This window comes from Amborella trichopoda, chromosome 9 (assembly GCF_054954075.1).
Source record: "Amborella trichopoda isolate Santa Cruz 75 chromosome 9, AtrichopodaSantaCruz75HAP2 v2.0, whole genome shotgun sequence".
Lineage (NCBI taxonomy): Eukaryota > Viridiplantae > Streptophyta > Magnoliopsida > Amborellales > Amborellaceae > Amborella > Amborella trichopoda.
Window position 1 is genome coordinate 36,354,952 of NC_142344.1, and position 23,348 is coordinate 36,378,299.

The 23,348-nt window shown below is 32.9% G+C and overlaps 1 pseudogene across 1 annotated transcript; it reads right to left on the reverse strand.

Moving 5' to 3' along the window:
• Positions 1-7,316: 7,316 nt before the first annotated feature.
• On the reverse strand, positions 7,317-16,605 carry LOC18446572 (amino acid permease 3-like; annotated as a pseudogene). Its single transcript, XR_016041523.1, has 8 exons — positions 16,348-16,605; positions 10,162-10,291; positions 9,804-10,037; positions 9,530-9,623; positions 9,201-9,415; positions 8,948-9,087; positions 8,323-8,550; positions 7,317-7,976 (listed from the first exon to the last, which is right to left on the reverse strand). The product of XR_016041523.1 is annotated as an amino acid permease 3-like (transcript).
• Between the last annotated feature and the right edge of the window lie 6,743 nt (positions 16,606-23,348).

Below are 23,348 nucleotides of genomic sequence, written 5' to 3' on the forward strand. Positions count from 1 at the left end.
TTTCTTAATTTAAAATTGCACAAAATCCAATATTACAAAACATATCCCCATATTAAAAAATTACATAATGACCTAGAAAGTCACTATAGGGGATGATGTCACCCTTACATCATCTCCATGTAGGGATAACATAGAGGCCCCCATAGACCTACGTGGACACCTATTGGCCATTTGGGTGTCTTTTGTGGGTCTCAAGGGTCTGTCCTTAATAATCTTTTTGTAAAAATAATTCCAAAAAATCTAGCAAATTATTTTAGCCATTTTCCATCAATACAACTTATTTTTACATTATTTGAAATATTTTCAAGGAAAATTAAGTTCCTATAGAGTTGAATTAAGAATCAGAGCACTCTACTTGGCTAGAATTTAATCCAAAACAACATTCTTGAAATGACTTAAAAGACTCATGTTCCACAATGTATAATCAGGGACTTATGATATTAGCCTATCAAAGTCAAACCAATGAGTGATCTTGAATCCCCACGTACCAGTGGATTTCAGGTGTACCCCATAGAGGACATAGATACACATGGTGCGAGGGTTCCTCTCTTTACACATGTGTATACCTCTTCTCAGTAGATCCCTGAAAAAGTCGATTTCCCATGCTTTATGCACATGCTATGAGAATGTTATAAGAATCCTGGATTTAGGCCAATGTCCTATATTGGCACTAACCATCCCATATAGGGCTAATAATCAAGCTCATATAATCACACATATAATCACATAGCGCTGGCCCAATCATCTAGTCATGATGCCCAATCGAACTCAATAATAATAATAATAACCAACCCTGATTGAGGCAACTCTATAACTTCTTAGTGCCTCCCATATTTACACCAATCATCCTCATCGACCAATGTTTTCAGATTCGCTTTGGAGTCTTTCTTCGATTTAGTGAGAAAAATGAAGCAATTTGGTGCTTTAGCTGATTCGGGAGAAGACTTTGGACTTTTTCTTAATTTAATATAAATAAAAAATATATTTTTATATAAAATATATAAAAATAATGGAAAAATTAAAATTAAAAATTACTTTTATATAGGTACTGCTTTTCTATTCGAAGCAGCCCAAAGCTTCGGCCGAAGCTGACCCGAATATGGTCGAAGCGGCCCGAATCTGATTGAAGCGGTGGCACCACGCTTCTATTCGCTTTGGTTTATGCTTAAAAACCGAAGGCTTTGGCCTTTTGGGCCAAAGGGAAGCGAATTCGATAACATTGCTCATGACTGTTTCAGGGTTTCTATGACTCTTGGTCCAAGTACGCCAAGATCCTACAGTCATGTTATTATTTTTACTCCCATTGTAGTCAAGAGCTATAACATATCGGTATTAGAAGGCCTTGAAAGGCTATAACTCAAACAACTACAACAAATCTAATACCTCAAAACCAACTTGTCAATCACCAACAAATTGATTCCAAGTAATCCAACACCCAAGTACTGTATATGGTGTAATAAATTTGGTAAAAATATAATGAAATCAAGAGAAGATAAATAGGAAGTCCAATTGTACAACTACACACTACAAATCATAATCAAAGAACCATAAACACATATGTGGTTTACCCAAAATCGGGCTATATCCACGGGCAACAGGCAAGGAAATGATTCACCATCAATGGAAGAATTACAAATTTTGGGGTATGTAGAGATTATCGTACAATGATAGAGGAAAAAGCTCAAAATGAATTTTCTATATCCCAAATAAACCATCATTTGACTCCCTTCTATCAACCAACATTGTCGCCGCGAATAAATGTCGATGAAATCCGGCCTAATACAAGGCCACTAAGAAGTTAGGGGTTGCCCAAACCCCCAATATTTATTTTTTCCCAAAAACTATTTTTTTTTCTCAATAAAAGCCTCCCTCTAAAAAACCCACATTACTCTCTCAACAATTGACTATATGGGCCTCCATAAAAGACATTTCTTTTGTGACCAAAATACCTTTGGTTAATTAGAGAAATACCTTAGGATAAATGGGAGGTGATTTTCTATTACCATCCCAACAGAAACCATCGGAAAAATAATTGTCCAAGATGGAAAAAAATCAGACTAAGACTTTGTTTTTGAAAGGGGGTTAGAGTAGTCTATTTGCCTCTACAAAAAGGAGAGGAACCAAAGTAAAAAACAAGTCCTCAATAATTCCGGTATCTTAAAAAATAATCTAGTAAGGCTTTTTTCATACAAAACTCATGAACTAATGATTATGTTGTAATGAGATGGTCGAGTTACCACACATGCACTGGGCTTCAAGATGTATTTAAATTTATGAATAAATTAGAGAAATTCTCGTAACAAATTATCCCAGGTTGCTCTACTATGACGGCTTAAGCTTCCTTTCTTGGTTTTTTCTTCTTTTTTTTTGTTAGAAGACAAAGTTACATATGAATAGAACTTGAGATATTAGATTATAAAAACTTAGCCTCTTCCGTCTTAACCAAACCGTTTCCTGTGATGATGGCTTAAGCTCACAAGTATCCAAAAAAATGCCTTTCCATTTGGATTGGAACTACAATCTATTGCTTTATTGTTCCGGCATTTCAAGGTACTATGATAGAGAGAATGGACTAGGGCATTGGTGATAGAATTGTCTGAGTCTCATGGTGAAGTCTCTGATTCCATTCTCACTAAAAGGTAGGGATCCTGATTTACCAAAAAAAAAAAGGTATTATGTTGGCTTAAGCCCATAAGTGTTCCACAAAAATGCCTTTCCATTTGGATTGGAACTACAACATCATGGCTTAAGCCCACAAGTGCTCCACAAAAATGCCTTTCCATTTGGATTGGAACTACAATCTATTGTTTTGCTGTTCTGGCCTTTCAAGTACTGTTCTGGAGCGACTTCCCTTCCATGAATGGAACCTTCCTTCACTCTTGTCAAACTCGCTTCACTTTCATGATCATACAATTTATATTTAACCTACATAAATCTCATCAAAAGCCGCAGCTAAATGCAATCAAGTAAACCTAGCATCGTAGCCCTACATATTTATATAAAAAGAAAGAATCCTAAACGTACAACTAACTTGAACTTAGTCAGCCCTTTGAAACCATACCCACTGGTCCCTATCCTTTTGATAAGGATTTGGTCCAGCCTGATGTGGCATTTTCCTACACTTTTACCATAGGGAAATGGAAGCTCATCTCTTTTGGCAGACTTTCAACTCGCATACACCCCGGGTTATAAAAAACCAATTCACCACACCTTTTCCTTGCAATAAATAAATAAATAAATAATGATAATAATAATAGAACACTACACCCTCTCGTTGACGTTTTCACTATCCAAATTACTATTTTAATTATATTATTTATTCAATACCCATTTCCGTCCAAAAAGCATTCCCAAACCATAACCTATAGAAACCGATCTCTCTACCCCTTCTTCCTCTCTCCATCTCTAACCACCCAACCCAAAGTCTCTTCAATATATATATATATATATATATATATATATATATATATATATATATATATATATATATATATATATATATATATATATATATATATATATATATATATATAGAGAGAGAGAGAGAGAGAGAGAGAGAGAACGATTTCATGCAACAGTTGTATAGTAGTATAATGTAACCATCTTAAAAAACCATGTTAGATACATTTGTTTGACACAAATTTTTAAATGTACTCTTTTCAGTTTTAAGAACAATCACAAAAAAGAAAATTTTGAAAAAATGCTCTAGAAAGTTTTCATTCTAGCCCAATTAATATAAGCCGTCTATTTTTTTGAGATGGTTAGATATAGATCTCAAAACGATTTTTTTTATTCCCAAAATTTTTATATAACGTTATCATCATTAGATTAATAATGCTAAAAAAGCAAAAACTGATTTTGATTTTGTTAAGGCCTAGATTTTGAAATTCACCAAAAGAATGGTCGAGATTCATTATTGGATGGGTACTAGTTTTGACCATATCTAGAGTACAAATTTTTTTTCCTACACTTTTACCATAGGGAAATGGAAGCTCATCTCTTTTGGCGGGCTTTCAACTCGCATACACCCCGGGTTATAAAAAACCAATTCACCACACCTTCTCCTTGGAATAAATAAATAAATAAATAAATAATGATAATAATAATAGAACACTACACCTTCTCGTTCACGTTTTCACTATCCAAATTACTATTTTAATTATATTATTTATTCAGTGCCCATTTCCATCCAAAAAGCATTCCCAAACCATAACCTACAGAAACCGATCTCTCTACCCCTTCTTCATCTCTCCACCTCTAACCACCCAACCCAAAGTCTCTTCAATATATATACATTTATATATAGAGAGAGAGAACGATTTCATGCAACAGTTGTATAGTAGTATAATGCAACCATCTTAAAAAACCATGTTAGATACATTTGTTTGACACAAATTTTTAAATGTACTCTTCATTTTTAAGAACAATCACAAAAAGGAAAATTTTGAAAAAATGCTCTAGAAAGTTTTCATTCTGGCCCAATTAATATAAGCCGTCTATTTTTTTGAGATCGTTAGATATAGATCTCAAAACGATTTTTTTTATTTCCAAAATTTTTATATAGCATTATCATCATTAGATTAATAATGCTAAAAAAGCAAAAAATTATTTTGATTTTGTTAAGGCCTAGATTTTGAAATTCACCAAAAGAATGGTCGAGATTCATTGTTGGATGGGTACTAATTTTGACCATTTCTAGAGTGCAAATTGTTTTTTTTTTTGTAGGATTGATTATGAGGATGAAGAGAATGTGCGTAAAATTTGAAATCATACAAATACCAAAAATATAGTTTTTTAGAGGCATGGTTGCATTATACTACTATACACTCGTTGCATTAGATCATTTCCCTATATATATATATATATATATATATATATATATATATATATATATATATATATATATATATATGAATGGATGCTATCAGCCCACGAGGTGACTGCTACAGTGTCAGCTAATGAGCCATATTGAATCTGGACCGATCTGATAATCATAACTTTATTTCGTATTTGAATTTTCATTTTTTTCCTAAAAATCTAAATCACTTGAAAATTTAGGTGTACATTCTACTCATCAATGCATACCTAGTACAATTATAAAAAAAATAATTTGTAAAATATAAATTGATCAAAATACCTCTGAAATATTTCGATGGTATTTTGATCAATTTATATTTTTCAAATTATTTTTTGAATATTTTTATTAGATTTTATTATTTTTTAAGAATTGAGTCTCAAAATTTCAAGTGATTTAAAATTATATAAAAAATAAAAATTCAAATAGAAAATGAGGTCGTGATCATTGAATATGGGTTGTTAGCTGACACTGTAGCTGTCAACCCATGGGCAGACATGATCGATATTTTCTTTATATATATATATATATATATATATATATATATATATATATTCTCACCCTTTGTCTTTCCCTATATCTCTCTCTCATCTAAAACTTCCCATGACCCTCTCTCTTTCCCATCCTCTACACATACTCTCTTTACCCGTTGTTATCTCTCTCTCTTGTCTAGAATGAGTTGACAGGGACAACAGGTTGGATAGATAGAGATGGAGAGGGGGAAAAGGCAGAGGAAAAGAGAGAGAGGGATGAAAGTCCACCAAAAGAGGGTAAGTCTTGTTTCCAAAATTTGAAGAGTGAAAACATGAAGGGTGGGGGTTTAGTGTCCAATTATTAAAGAGAGAGGGATGAAAGTCCACCAAAAGAGGGCAAGTCTTGATTCCAAAATTTGAAGAGCGAAAACATGAAGGGTGAGGGTTTAGTGTCCAATTATTAAAAGCTTGGGTGGGTCTACGGGTTTTCAGTCGACTCATGGGTGTATGCGTGATGAAAGTCCACCTGGCAAATCTTTTTCCCAAAATCAGATTACAAGTGCTTCTTTGACCCCAAACTTTGTACAACACACTCTTGAATCCAGGCAAAAAAAAAGTCTTAAAGACCATAGAAGTTCTTTTTTTACGAGAAAGAAAATAGTAAACACATGGTGTCCATTTTGATGGATGTTTAACTCTCGGCGTCAGAGGAATTTTCTCATCTCTAATTTCTAAATGGCACGTTCATCACTAGATGAAAAATTTTGAAGATAAAACTTTACATTCTGAATGACCTAGAAGTAATAATGTCATCCAGTGGATGTTGTGTTCAATGCGCTAAAAGAACACTTACTTTTTTATTTTTTTTGAGACTTTTAACCAGGCTTAAGAGAATGTGCTTGGAATCGAAAAAGTTCCCTAACATAGATTTTTTGAGGAGAGCGGTGCCTATAAGTAACCACCCCAAGGCAGACCAAATTCTTTCCCTTTTAAAATATTTTCCGGAACCAGTGTTGCATGGACATTGACACAAGTGTCGGTGTCTGGTACGTATTGGAGTGTTCAATATGTAGGGCCAAAAAAATTCAGTACTTTCCCGATACGTCTGTGCAATACTTTATTATCAATTATAAATTATAAATTTTACAATTACATAAAAAATAGAAAAATAAAAAATTTATTTTCTAATTTAATTTTAATTAATTTGGAAACTTTAGTCATAATTATTATGTGGAATAGGTGGTAAAAATCTACCATACAGAAAGAGTATATGTCTTCCGGTATTGGGCTCAGAACCTTAATGTTTTAGTGAGTATGATTTAGATGTTACTTATTTATTTTATGAAATTTATGTAATTTCATGGTCACATAAACATTATGGACGAACGCGGTTAGCATGCGGTCAACTCACATATTATAGAAATGCAGGCTTGGCAAATAAATATATTTCTTAAATATAACTTGATCCTAATTTTTAGAGTATATATAAATCTTTAACATGGAGATTATGAATATGAAGAAAAAAAAAAAAAAAATCAAAACCAAAAATAATAATTATATTAAGAAAACATTTGGACCGTTAGTTACCATTGTTTTTAGATGGACAACCTATTTTTATAATGAATGCTTTATAGCTCTGGACCGCATATTGTTTCATGCGGTCTAGCAGGCATGAAACAATTGTTCTTACTAAAAGAAAGTATTAAAGCGAAAAGGTGTTTTTACTCCCCTGGGGTTGGTTCACAAGACTTCATGGTAAGAGGTGGTTCACCCTATCAAGCAGCCCATGGGGGTTTCATATATATACACAAGCACAAAGGTTAATCAGGCAATCCATTGGGCCTTAGGCTTCAATTTAGTGGGAGTCCTATGGGTTTAGGTCAGGGAGATGGAGGGTTTGAACTCTGAAGGTTTGTCTTAAGAGCCCAAACATGCTAACCTGACCTTTATTTTTTAAAAACAAGCTGCCAACTTGTGTGACATGATTATGAATGCAAGTGTTTAACATTGTATTGGATGATCAGCTATGAAATATTACAAGAAACCGAATGTTCCAAGGGCCAAAAACATGGCCTATAACTAATCAAGCTGCACTTTATTTTGCTACATTTGATATTGATGACAATCTATAAAATCTTAACGTCTTTCAAAATCAACTTTCCCCTATCTAATCCAGTCTAGATCTCAAACAAAACATTTAACTGGCAATGATAATGATGGCATTAGTAAGTTGTTTGGAAGGGCTTGTAGTGTTTCAGATCAAGCACAACTCCAGCCACCGAGCCACATGCAGCAGCAAGGGAGATAAGGAGGCATGTTAGGCTCAGGATTTTTAGGCCCAACCATCAACTGCTCCACTTTGCTATCTTCCTATGTGAAATGTACTTCTCTACAGGAAAGTACACTGTGAGTGGCCAAAAGCCAAAGGCACCGAGGATTCCCACCACGTCATTGAAGAAGGGCATGAGCATTGCTGTGACAGTCGTGAAGCAAACAAAGACGATCCTCCAGACTAGGCGAAAGAGGTTGAGGGAGTAAGATCCACAGCAGGGGACATGAATTTTGTATTCCTTGGTTATCAGTGCATTATTTGGCCATCTCTCTGTGCAACATTTCTCTATGAAGGCGAATAGAGGCTGACAGTAGACCTGAAAGGGATGTTAAAGAGAGTCCAATGTTATTGTCTTGTAAAAGAGTTAAGAAAACTCGTAAAGACTCTGTTGCTCCATTATTCTTATTGCTGTCTTCATAGGAAATTCATAAATTAGACACTTGAACTATTTGAAATCTCATCAGCTCTCTTGATCTCAAATAGTTCATCATTCTTTTGATGAGATTTCAAATAACCCCGTTGGTCATGATGTTGGAAAATATTCGACAGGTGACATGTTCATTGATCTCTCAGGTGTAATTGGATTAAATTCCTCTATTTATACCAAGTTACTGACTGCAAGTGGTACGCTCATCGATCAATGAAAATTGAGGTGTGGTTACCTGGTAAGCTCCAACCAAATGAATGACAATGGCCATATTCGCTATGTCAAGCAACCAATAAGGATTGAAGAAGCCGAAACCTGTAAGGAGGTTCCCTGGAGAATCATCTCCAAATGCAGCATAGCCCATGCATCCTCATAGTAAGTAAAAGACAGTAGTGACCACAATGCTCAGTAAGGTAGCCTTCCTCATAGTTTTGTGCTCGGCAGGGGGCGACTTTATGGTGTCCTGCATAATTTACATTGTGTAACCAATCCACATAAAAGAAAGGGAACATTCATCTCTAACAAATTCAGATTTGGTGTTTGTGACCTTGATAAATTCACTTTGTGTAAAAGGAAAAGGGTATCCATGTGGTGGTTCGTCAATATCTTTTAGTGTATGTTGCAATTATTTTTGTTCTTTCGACCACTGTTAATTACAATAATCTAGTTGAGATGAGATTTAAAGAACTTTGATATCTGTCTTAACATTTAGAAAGCCTATTTTGGGGGTCCACACCTTTATATCAAGTTTTGATTCCTGTGTTCTAATTGTAATTATTTAGATTGCTTTTTACTTGAGAACAATACTAGCATTCTAATTTGCAGTTTATCAGCATTTGCAAAGATAGAAATGGAAATACCTGGATCTCAATGAGAATGATTGAAAAAGAGTAAGCGAAAGCAATATCTCCCAAAGCTTGCATACTCCTCCAGATCTTTTGAGTTGGGGTCGCTTTACCAATGCTGATACCCATAAGGCTTCCCTTGAATTTCCTTGTTTCTGCAGTTGATGATAATCAAATCATTCATGGAGACATGGAACATGGGCCTAAATATCAGTTTTGATAAATAGATAGATATATAGATAAACAGAGAGTGAGAGGTATTAGAAACCTGAAACTTTGGCGATCCCCAGTCCAAGCCCAACGGTAGAATAGGTGAAGGACATGACTGCTGCAACTATAGACAGCCACCACACCTCATTGAAGTCTGGTATCTGAGAGAAGAATATCTCTGTAACTCCAAACATTATCATATACCCATTGCTCGACATGTGACATGGATCCTTCCCTTTACTCCGATGAAAGCAGTTTGATCTTTTTATTGCCCTGTCCCAAAACCAAGCTTAAGATAGAGAGAAATGGCCAGTTCTAGAGTAACAAGAAAAAGAAAAACATCACTAAAGTTCATAAAAAACAATGAAAAAGAGAGCCGGCTCATACATCATACTAATGGAAGCTGCGATCGTGTAGCCAATAGCAACCCCAAGGAGATTGATATACTGAATCGCACCACAAAGCTTCACTTTCGATCCACCTTTCAATAATTTTTATACAAAAAAAAAAATCATTGTTGACATTCTTACCAGTTAACTAAAAACCATTAAACCATACACCATCGGCAATTGGCATATGACACCAATTACATGAAAATGTTACCCTAAACCCTAAACTTTAAACCAGAATCAATAATCACACGAACGTATTGTATTAGTACCTAAGTTGGCTCTGACAGCATCCATATAGGTGTAGTTTCTTTTGCCAGAGATTGGGTCACCAGACCTGTAACAACCAGCGAGGAGGTTGGAAGTGTAGAAGTTCACCAATGCAAAAAGCACCATTACTGCCGGCCCGGCAATCCATCCAAGCTGAGCAATTGCCCATGCAAGAGATAGAACTCCCGACCCTATCACCGCTGTTATAATGTGCGAGCTACTCGTCCAAACATTCCCTGCATAGTAAGTAATATACACTGTTAGAGATAGAGAAATTTTTTTTTTGTTTTTTTTAATGTTAAGAGAGAAGAGAATATAAGAGAGATGGCATCATGGGATGATTATGTTTCAAAAACTCACCTGTTCTTTTGGGGCGTCCATCATCATCAAGGCCCTTCAAATATCCGGGCTGAGGAGTGTCTTGTTCGACATCAATTTGTTGTTGCAGTTCGATCTGTTGATAATTTCTTGAACTGCGATTCTCGTCCCTCTAAACAATGATTAGACCGAAACAAGGAAATTAGTATTGGGAAAATGTAGCTTAGATTATGATATAAGGATGGGAATATGAGTGTCAGCCTCTACTACGTCTCACAACTTAAACTCCAAAAGTGTAGCTATTGAATCCTCAGATTATGATAGAAGGATGCTTGAGAGAAGTTTAGTAAAAGTGTTTAGATATCAGACGTTAGGAGAGCAAAAATGAGTTGAGTTGGATTGATCGGGATCCGGGCCCAACTGAAACTAACTGGTACTTTGGACCATGTCAATTACATAAACACACGCGCCCACACAAACACACACGCGCACATATAAGCCCCGAGTCAGACCTGACATGGTTATTTCAGTCACATGAACACCCCTACACATCCCCAGATCCTCCCGGCCCCCATAAGAAACAATTTGCTCTCCCAACAACTAAGTAGTTCATCATTTAATGTGGATTATCCATTTCAAGGGACCCTAGATTGAGCATATTTAGATATAGTTTATTGAGGTTTGTTTACTTTTCCAAAAAATGTGGATTATCCATTTCAAGGGACCGTAAAAAGTAAATAGTCTCTTTGTTTACTTTTCCAAAAAATTAAGTGCACGAGCACTCCCACCTGCACTCTTGTGACAATGTCATAAAAATAGGAAAAATCTACTTACTAGCTATCAACCAATGACCTCTTCTTCCATCTGAGCCACAAAACAAAACTGATGATAAGAATAAGGAAAATGTTTTGATAGGGTCGCAGACCTATCAAAAAAGTAAACCCTCACCCCAAAATTTACTGAAAATTGTAGTTCTAGCATAAAAAAACTTTTAAATCAATCATCTCGGTCTTGACTATTATAATGGTAAAAAAAAAGAAAAAAAGATTCCAAGTCTTAAAAATAGTGTATATTGTAACACATTATCTAGATCGTCTATTTCATCCTAAAAATAAGTATTTACAGCTCTGCAAGATCTGCATGAAGTTTTTAGCTTCAAATTTTATAGTCAGTGTTGGAAATTGATTTTGGAGTCATCATAGAGATTTTTAATGCTCAAAATGCTTTCCGGATGAGGATTCAACATGAGGTTTTGTTTTGTTTTCATAAAGCTTAGGCCTTGTAGAAATTGCATCCTAATAAAAATAGCAAAAAAAATAAAAAAACAATAAATAAAACTAGGACAAACACCTTAAAAGCTAAGGATTGATGAAAGACCAACAACAGCTACAAGAAAGGCTTAATTGAGAACCCTTGTACATGTATGATGTCACAAAGCACTATTAAAGCATCAACAAAATGTTGAACAATCCAAATGCTTTCATCAATTTCTTCACGTCTAACCCCTTCATCTTGTCTGCTTCTCTAACAAATCCTTTTCCACCCAATTTGACCGTTCTATTGTACCCCTTAACCCTAACTCATCTTCATTGCTCAACCTCAAACCCCGGGTTTTCTAAACGCTCCACAAACAGTAAATTTCTTCACCACCATAGCCTATAAGACCTAACTTTCAAAGCGTTTCAACCTCAGGCTAATTTGCCTAACGTGGATGATTTTTTGCTTAAATGCCCAAGGCATAGTTGGTCAGGGTGGCAGTCTCCTACGATGTGGCTACTTAAGCTCCATTTTCACTAGGTCCCTAGTTAATATTCATAAAGAAAAAAAAAAAAAACTTTACTTCTTACTCCTATGCTTGATTCAAAGCTCTTTAATCTGGTTTCGAGGTGAATTTTTTTGAAAAATTGGAATTCCTCAGACACTACACGAGCACACATATGTGAAGTAATTTCAAGCAATCGTGTCATTATAATATAATGAAACCACACTTCTAAAAATTATGTGATCTCAAATTTCGCACAAGCACTCTTTATCCCAGCAGTCAATCCTAAAATAAAAGTAAAATTCAATTTTCACAATAGATATGTTAAAATAAACCCCTCGATAATGAGTTTGGACCATGTATATGTTGAATGTTATGAGCTCAAAATCAGTTTTTGCGTATTTAACAACATTCATCGAGTGATAATAAAGCAATTTACAAACTTTGAAAAATGAAAAAGAGCCTCGAAGGCCTAGATTTAAGCGTTTCACCTAAAGGACAGCCTACATTAATTGCGTCAAAAAAACACTTTTTGGAGTACATATTCAAATTTTGTTATCTTGTGATTGTTCATCAGGATAAAAAGAGTGTACTTTAAAAACCGTGGTTAAATAAGGGCCCTCGAATGATTTTTGAAGATTACTTTATTATGTTACTATAAATTATTGCATAAAAATTACTCCTCTAGTGTAGATCGAATAAGCCATTCTATGACTTGGTTTGATGGGTGATGGGATACTGGTTGAGAGTAAAGTTTTCCCCACCTTAGGTTTCCCACCTTTCTATCACAAGAGTGCTACTAGCCACTCATTAGATCGCATGAATAAGAGTGCTCAAATGCATCTAATTTAGGAAAAAAAACACATACCCACTCTCTAAAATCATAACCCCCTAGTTAAAGGAAATATGTTTAACCCCTCTCTATCCAAATTACTGCTTTTATTCTCCTTATTTTTTCTATTAACCTCATCTTATAGATAGAGTTTACGATACCTCTTTTAAGTTACTTGTGACGTTCACGAGATGAGAGTGAGAGATAAGTATTCAGGGATGGTCGCTAGGGAAAGGAGGGAAGAGGTTCATGGTTGAGGAAGAGAGAGAAAGAGAGGGAGAGCTTTTTTCAGGATTTAGATAAATGGGGTGATTAAAAAAAATAAGAATGATAAATATTATAATTTGGATAATGAAAAAAATAAAAAGGGGTTAAATATCCTTTTTATTTTATTTTATTTTTCTTGAGGTTTTCCTTAATCTTTTCATAAGACTAGGGGGTTGTTTGAGATAATAATTTTAGAAAGCGAGAATACGTCCCCTTTCCCTATATTATATGAGTGTGCAGAGTATATTTTTATTGGAGCAATATTATACACCTACTCCATCTAGAAAGATACCTACTTAGAAAACGTTTTATTATGTGAAACACACGGATTCTTTTAGAATCGCTAATGAGTATTAAAAGAAAACAAAAAAAAAGGATTTGCCTAAATGACAATATTGGGTTTTATCTGAGGGGGCAAATACATAAGGGAAAGGTTTCTATATTGGCCTTATTGCATAGAAGATATATGCTTTCCTCCCATCCATCTATTTAATTTCGATCAAGTGAGTTATTGACCATTTGATCGAGATCTAACGCCTTAAAAATTTTTTTTTTAAGTTTTTTCTACAAATTATATGAATATGAAATTTGGTACATGCTATCATCTCAAAGGGGCGCACTTAAAAAAAAATACTAAAAACAAGTTTTCGATAAAATATAATGACCAAAATATCTCTTGAAATATTTATAAGTATTTTGGTCATTATATTTTATTGAGAATATTGTTTTTATATTTTTAATAAATGCGAATTTAAGAGAGGAGTGGATATTCAAACTTTGGTGTCAAAATAATTTGTAAAAAAAAAAAAAAAACTAAAAATAAAATAGTTTATAAATGTGATATTGTGATTAAAGTCATATCAGACGTCCATTCAGAATAAGAAAGCATAAAAATTTTATGCAGTACCTTATCGGCTCCATGAAAAGTTTGGCTCCCAAAATGTAGACTGATTGAGATAGTATATTCGTGTCGGTAACTTGGTGGTTAGTAGCCCACTCGATGATGTCGTGTTTCCAATAAAATGGTTCGCAGGTTTGGTCTGCAACTCGGAATCGGCCATTGGCCAAGCCCGTTTGATTGGTTATTTTGAAAAAAAATAAAAATTTAAAATATAAAATCCCAAATATTAAGGGATTTGTTTGTGATGTGTGTTTGAATGTTTTTATTATTTTGACAAAGATTGAATGTAATGCGGCCGTCAATACTTATTTTTATAATTTTTTTTCTTTTTTTTGAATTATTTCTAAAACATCCCCGGACATAAATCGATTTTTAAAATCTATTTTCTTCAATACTTTTTAATTTCATTTGGATGGGTTTTGTTTAATTATAATGTAAATATACTTTTCATACTTCTAGGATTATTTTATATTTGTTTTATTTTTAAACGCTCGGGACCTGCCTGGTTAGGCTGGGTAAACTGGCTGTTTTCCGAGCTACTCAAACCCGGTCCTTAGTCAGGGTCGGGTTCGATTTTTCCAACACTTGTAATTTATCCCCTGAGATCAAAAGTAAATAAACATGGATCTAAAGAGAGATTAAGTGCTGTATAAACGACGAAAACACAAAAAGCGGAGACGCACTAAATTTGGTGCGTGGACGTATGACATTTACGTGAAATCTCACTCCAAATAAAGTGGAAAGATAAGAATATGTCATATCAGGCACCCCCACTGAACTTACTCGTCTGTGGATACAAGAACAACCTATTCTTCCTCATTTTATTATGGAAAATTGTTTGGAGTGGTCAAGCCCGCACCTGTTTACGGGTTTGGAGATCTACACCGTCCACCAAAACCGGGTCTTCTCGTAAATAATAGTCCTCTAGAGAAAAGTAAAATCAATTGTTCAAATATTTTTTCCAAAAAATATGATTTTTGGTTTTTAAAATTTATTTATTTTTACATATTAATAATCTCTATATTAAAGATTATATATTCCCTAAAAATTAAGATCAAATTCTATTTCAAAAATAAATTATTAGGGGCGCCGGATTTCTACATGTGAGTCTATGGACTCATACAAACTGTCTTTTTTATGGGTGCGATTGGTATAGAGCCTAGGGTCTAAACAATCAAATTAGAGCTTACTTTCAAATAGTATCCATAAATGTGGTTTCAATACTGAAAATCTTTGTGATAGCTTTAAAATATATTTTAATTTTAATTTATAAAGTTTAAAAGATTAAAAAATAGATCGATAGATCTATGAAAACTTGAAAATCTTGAAAATTGACAGTTCAAAAAGCATTACAAAAGACACTATTTCTAAAACCTGAAATCCATTTTTCTCACATGTCCATGCATCTTGAGGTCAAGATGATCAATTTGAATATATTTGAGTATCAAAATAACCTCATCTAGTGAAATTTTTGAGGTAGGCTCTAATTTGATTGTTTCGAGCCTCGGCTCTATATAAACTTCTCCCTTTTATTATTGGGTGTGGTTTTTGTAAGGTTGCAACCTTAAACAATCCAATTAAGGCACACCTCTAAATTTTATCATAATTGTAATTTTGATATAAAAAATTCTAAGGATAACTTGAGAATCTATTTTCATCTCTAATTATAAAATTTTAAACTCTAAAAATGGTTCAAGTCAAGTAGATCTATAAACACATGAAAATCTAAAAAATAGACGGTCCAGCTAATGTGTTCCAAAATACACTATTTGCAGGCTCGAAATCTTTTTTTCTTTCATATCCCTACATCTAGATGTTGAGATGATCAATTAGAGGGTTTTCCAACATCCAAATAACCTTCTATATTGGAGCTTTGAGGTGCACATTTAATTCTACATTTTAAAGTTGCAACCCTATACAAACATTTTCCTTTATTATTTTGCTGGTCTCAAAAATGGGAGCACGCCCCTCATAAACGTGGCTCATCTGCCCCCTACTTCCCATCAATATAACGCCTAGCCATCCAGCTTTGGTTGAGACTCAGCATCCCACAAATAATTTATGTAAAAGTAGAGGACCAGCCATGGAGGTCTTGAGTTTGCACATACTTTCTAAAGCGAAGTTGTACCTTACTTTCCCAATATAATAAAATAACAAAAACAACCCCTTTACTTCCTACATACATATGTGTCAGCGCATGTTTAGATGCAATCAATAATTCTTTTCATATATATAAATTAGATAGAATGTATCAAAATTCGTATAGTCGATCTTAAATAGTTGAAAAAAATTAATGACAATAATAATGATTAGATAGAATCTAAATTTACGAGAAAATCAGATTTTAATGATAAACCTAATGATTGATTCGCAGGCAGAAGAGAAGACAATTCACAAATAAAAGTTAAAGACATAAAACACATGCATGAAAGCATTCAAAAAAAAAAGAAAAAGAAAAATTCATACCATGAAACTTTGGACTCGAGCCGGGACAGAACGACTTCTAGCCAACACGTTGCTCATATTGATATTGATATTACATGTTGGATAGAAAGAAGATAGAGAGGAGTACAACTTATCACCAATCAATCGTTGATTGGAGCAAGGTTGGGATTGGGAGTATGTGAGGAATTTGCAAGAGAAAGGATGGTCTATATAAGCACCAAACTTGTCAAGGTTTGGTGTAACATTATTATCACCCAAGAGAGTTTTTTTCTTGTTTTGCCAAAGTACCCCGAGTCACGCAAGACCACCTTTTTTTCTTGATAGAAATGACCCCACCAACACTTCAATTTATTTGTGGAACACGCGTATGGCGCTTTTCAATGGTGTAAATCCTCAAAATACCCCCTACTGAATTGCGGCTCCCAGGGCCTATTGGATTGTTTTAGAGCTTGTTTGATTTTTGGAAGATATGATTTTTTTGGAAGATATGATTTTTGTAAACTATGTCTAGTGGTTGTTTAAATAGCAACCACTTACCTTATATTTAAGGCCAGAAATAGTAGATACCACCAGTTCTATAGATGACTATAAAAATTTGGGGTATCCACTTTCTTGAAAGACGTAAATCCACTTTCCCGAAAGACACACACGTTTATAAGGCTTGTTTGATAACTAAAAGGTAGACGTTCTCTGGAAATTTGAGTTCTTTTTGCTAAAAAAGAAGATCTCAGGGGAAGTTTTAGGTGTTTGTATTTGATAACTTAATAAAATAGTAAAGAAGTTCTAAGTACATGTGTGTAAATATCATATAAATATAAATTAACAATACAGTTATAAGAAGAGAGGCCGAATAAGGTTTGAGAAAAAAAGCCCTCTTTGAAAGCAAAGTTCCTATTTTAAGGTTTTTTGTTTAAGCACAAAAGAGTAAGAAAGTTCTAAGGAAACTTCTTTATTATATAAGTTCTGTGCATCAAATGCAGAATTTATACAACAACAAGAAAATTTCTTCTTCCTCCCTCTAACTTCCTGTTATCAAACACGTTTTATAGTAATTTTTAGGGCCAAAGCCCGAAAATGTGGTCGGTTTGTGAGTCAAGAGAGCGTCAATGCCGGGTAGCGAATAGGAACATCTTGAAATAAATGGACAATGAGTCAGCGTCCACATGAACCAGTGTACCGTATTACATACACTTGTGTAGTGGAAAACCAGAGAAACACATAACACATACAAAAATAAATCATTGCTTCATAGAATCATTCCCAACCCCAAAATGAAAAGTTCAGTGTCAATTATCTTTCAATGAATTTATTTTATTTCTATGACTTCTAATCCTAATAATATGATGCCAAAATCCATATATCGCGTTCCCACTATTATCATTGCGGTTTGTATAGAGCCCATGCTCTAAACAATCAAATTAAACCCTACTTTGAAATAGTATCGAGAAATATGGTTTCAATATTGAAAATTTTAATGATAAACTTAAAATATATTTTTTATATTTATTTATAATATTGAAAGCTTCAAAAATAGTGTAGATCGACAGATCTATGAAAACTTGAAAATTGACTGTCCAAAAAATGCGTTACAAAATATATTATTTTCAAAACTTGAAATCCATTTTTTTTTCATGTCCATACATCTTGATGTCCGTATGATCAATTTGAATTATATTTGAACATCAAAACAACCTCTTCTAGTGAAATTTTTGAGGTATGCTCAAATTTGATTGTTTAGAGCATCGACTCTATATAAACTTTTCCCTTATCATTATCAAAAACTTTTTCGTCAATATCAATTGGCAATTTCAAATTGAAAGGCGACTTATCACTTGCCTGGAAACAACTCTAAAAGTTTTAATATAAGTTTGAACTTTTTAAGTTCGGTAACTACTTTTTAATGTTACCGAACTTAAAAAGCATTAAACAATGATTGTAAACTATTAAGCTATAATGATCTTAACATATTAAGCCATTAAGCATCCAATCAATTAAGTTTCTACCATGTTTATGTTTTAATTATGTACTAGTGTGATTAAGCGATCACGTAAATAACCGGGTAATATGCAATGGAGTGTATATGCTTTTGTACAGACACATCTCTAACCTCTAAACTTTTTATCTCTCTATGTCTCTTGCTATTTTACATTTCATAAAATTATGCCAAGGTGTTAGTCATGAACCATTTAGTGCTTATAGAATTTCGTACTTTGACGTGCAGAAATAAACTATAAACTATTTTCAAAACATATAAAATTTGCTAAACAAATAACATCTATTTTTCTATTTTAAAATTTCTCAAAAAAAAAAAAAATGAATCTTAAATGAAATTTCAAAACATAAAAATTTTAAATGTTAAATATATAAAAGATGTAATTTTGTCCTTTTAAAATCCTTTCAAAACTCCATTTCAAATTTTCTTTGACTTTTTTAACGACAATTCGACTTTAAAATTACAATTATTCCCTTCTCAATGCAGTACATAATTCTAAGTTTATATATATATATATATATATATATATATATATATATATATATATATATATATATATATAAAGTAATTTTTTAGCCCAATTAACGTAGACCGTCCGATTTGATAAGATGCTTAGATCTAGGCATTAGAAGGATAAAGTAATTTTTTAGCCCAATTAACGTGGACCGTCTGATTTGATAAGATGCTTAGATCTAGGCATTAGAAAGATTTTTTTTTTTTCAATTTTTTTAGATGGCTTTATTATCATTAGATGAACAATGTTACAACAGAAAAAAAAAAAAAAGATTTTGAGTTTGTAAAGGCTACGATCTTGAAATTCATCAAATGAATGGTCTATATTCGTTGTTGGAGGGAACTCATTTTGACTATGTCTAAAGTTCAAATTAAACTCTTTTTTTTTTTTGGTTCATTATTGAGATAGAGAGTGTGCATGCAATTTTGGGTCATACAAAAACCACAGACATGGCTTTTTAGAAGTGTGGTTGCATTATACTATGATACAACCGTTACATGAGATCACTAGATATATATATATATATACACACACCAATGGCTCAGATTGAATCTAGGCTGATATGACGGTCACGACTTCTTTTCGTGTTTGAATTTTAATTTTTTTTATAAATTCAAATTACTTATAATTTTTGGTGTATATTCTTCTCATCAAGGCGCACCTAATAAAAATATAAAAAAAAATAATAATCTGCAAAAAAAATTAATCAAAATACCCTTAAAACTTTATAGGGGTATTTTGGTCAATTTTTTCATGTAAAATATTTTTTTTATATTTTTCGAAGATTCACCTATTTTTTATGTATACACAATCCAAATTTCATATCAATTCGATTTATAGAAAAAAAACTAAAATTCAAACACTATCAGACATTCGGGATCGTCAGATCGGCCTAGATTCAATCTGGGCCGTTGGTGTTTACTGTAGCAGTATGCCCTTGGGTTGACAGAATCTTTTTTCTATATATAGGAGAAAGATCATGTGAGCCGGTAGGCTCACAAGTAAAAATGAGCCTAACGGCTCAAATTGAATCTCGGCTGATTTGACGATCACGGATACTCGATAGTGTTTGAATTTTAATTTTTTTTTCTATAAATCCAAATCACTTGAAATTTTACGAGTGTGTTCATAAAAAATAGATGAATCTTCAAAAAATATCGAAAAACTATTTTACATGAAAAATATTGACCAAAACACCCCCGTAATGTTTCGGAGGTATTTTGGTCAATTTATTTTTTGTGGATTATTTTATTTTTATTTTTATTAGGTGTGGCTTGATGAGAAGGACACACGCCTAAAATTTCAAGTCATTTGGATTTGTAGAAAAAATTTAAAATTCAAATAATACCGGACATCAGTAATCATCAAATTGGCCAAGATTGAATCTCTGGGTCGTTGGGCTCATTTTTTTTTGTGAGCCCACTAGCTCATATGATCATTTATATATATATATATATATATATATATATGGAAAAGATGGGATTAGCCCACTAGCTCATATAAACATATGAGCCCAACGGCTTAGATTGAATCTGAGTCGATTTGACGATCACGAATATCCGGTAGTGCTTGAATTTTTTTTCTTTTTCTACATATCCAAATCACTTGAAATTTTAGACGTGTATTCTTCTCATCAAGGTGCATCTAATAAAACAAAGTATTCGTGCAAAAAATATCAAAATACACCCCAAAACATTTTGGAGATATTTTGGTCAATTTATTTCATATAAATTATTTTTTTGATATTTTTTGAAGATTCACCTATTTTTTATGAACACAAGCCTAAAATTTAAAGTGATTTGCATTTGTAGAAAAAAAACTAAAATTTAAACACTATCAGACATCCATGATCGTCAGATCGGCCAAGATTCAATCTGAGACGTTGGGCTCATATGTTCATATGAGCTAGTGAGCTAATCTCATCTTTTCCCAAATATATATATATATATATATATATATATATATATATATATATATCTTCTCGAGTTAATAGTCTTGAGAAAAATACATATTTATACCATTTATAATGTGATAATGTTGGACATTTTAAATTGGATAAAAGATCTTCAGTTCTTGCTTCGAGGAGGGTTGTACTCCCCACAAAATGAAGGGTGATGGTATAAATAAGAGTGTTAACAACATCACTTTCAGAGTATAAAGTATCTTGGTTATGTTCATTTTTTACTGTTCATTGTCGAGTAGTATTTAATATTTGATTTTTTGTAAGTTCAGGGAGATGAAAAATCCCACCAACCTCGTAACCAACCAGTCAATCCACAAACTATGCCTTTGGCTACTTCTTGGTCATGGTTGCCTACCATCTTACAGGCGGATGCATACATAGTCATATGTTTCATGGTATCAAGTATTTGAAGTTCAGACATGCCATCTATGTACCAATTAACTATGGTTCTTCTTGAATAGGAGGTTGTATGTGATATAAGGTCTTCTTCAAATTGTATATCTACTGGTGTTGGTCTATGGTGATAAGGTCTTGCGGTAGCAGGTTTCCAATTCTTTCCATATGTTATTCTTTGAATATGAATCAGGTAGATGATTAAAAGTACCACGAAGATGTTCAATGGTGAAATCAAATGCAGAGAGAATGGCTTGCCAACGAGCGAATATCTGTTTGGACACTAAATTTTGCACATCTTTAGTAAGAATATCTTTAGCAACTTTACAATAAGTTTTAATAAGAAAAGAAGTATTCAAAATATCACCTTGAAATTTAGTTACACAATGTACTATAGCTAAAATTTCTTTTTTGACAATTGAATAATTTTGTTGGGTTGTATTTCAAGCTTTGGAAGTATATCTGACTAATTGTTCAGTATTATTAAGTTTTTGTTTAAGTATTCCTCCTAAGCCTAAGTCTGATGCATCACATTCAATGATCTTAAAACCATCTGGGTCAGAAAGAGAAAGACAAGGTAATTCTTTAGATTCCATTTTAAGTTTTTTGACTGCTTCAGTATGGATATTAGTCCATCTGGGAGGATTTTTCTTTAGTCTATCATATAGAGGTTTTGCATCTATAATTAAGTCTTTGTAGAAGTCTGCTATATAATTAAGACAACCTAAAAATCGTTGTAATTCTTTTTTATCTAGAATTGTATCTGAAAATTTATCAGCAAATTGAATAGATCTATCTATTGGGATGATTGTTCCTTGTGTGATATTATGTCCTAAGAATCTGATTTTTGTTTGGAATAAACTCATTTTTTTGCAGATATTGCTAGTCCTGCATGTTTGACTGCATTAATAAAAGCATGAATGTGTTTGATATGTTGAGGTATATTATCTGAAAAGATTAAAACATCATCAATATAAACTATCATGAATTTTATATATGGATTGAAGACATCATTTATAATTCTTTGAAATTCTGATGGAGCATTTTTCAATCCAAAAGGCATGACATTCCATTCATATTGCTCAAAGAGGACATTAAATACAGTTTTATATCTATCTTCTTCCTTTATTTGAATTTGCCAGTAACCAAATTTTAAATCAAATTTAAAAAATATACAAGCATTTAATAATCGATCTAATAAATCTTTTTTATTGGGTATGGGATATCTAATCCATTGTAATGCTTTATTTAGTGGTTTATAATTTATTACTAACCGTGTGACTCCTCTTTTTTTTTTGGCATTTTTATTAACATAGAAAGCAGCACAACTCCAAGGAGAGGTACTGAATCTATATAATCCTTTAGATAATAAACTATCTATTTCCTGTTTACAAAATTCTAATAGTTTTGTATTCATTTGAATGAGTCTAGCTTTTGTTGGTATTTGAGATTAGATTCATATGGTAAATTTACTAGCAATATCTGCAAAAAAAATGAGTTTATTCCAAACAAAAATCAGATTCTTATGACATAATATCACACAAGGAACAATCATCCCAATAGATAGATCTATTCAATTTGCTGATAAATTTCCAGATACAATTCTAAATAAAAAAGAATTACAACGATTTTTAGGTTGTCTTAATTATATAGCAGACTTCTACAAAGACTTAGCTATAGATGCAAAACCTCTATACGATAGACTAAAGAAAAATCCTCCCAGAAGGACTAATATCCATACTGAAGCAGTCAAAAAACTTAAAATGGAATCTAAAGAATTACCTTGTCTTTCTCTTTCTGACCTAGATGGTTTTAAGATCATTGAATGTGATGCATTAGACTTAGGCTTAGGAGGAATACTTAAACAAAAACTTAATAATACTGAACAATTAGTCTGATATACTTCCAAAGCTTGGAATACAACCCAACAAAATTATTCAACTGTCAAAAAAGAAATTTTAGCTATAGTACATTGTGTACCTAAATTTCAAGGTGATATTTTGAATACTTTTTTTCTTATTAGAACTGATTGTAAAGCTGCTAAAGATATTCTTACTAAAGATGGCAAAATTTAGTGTCCAAACAGATATTCGCTCGTTGGCAAGCCATTCTCTCTGCATTTGATTTCACCATTGAACATCTTCGTGGTACTTCTAATC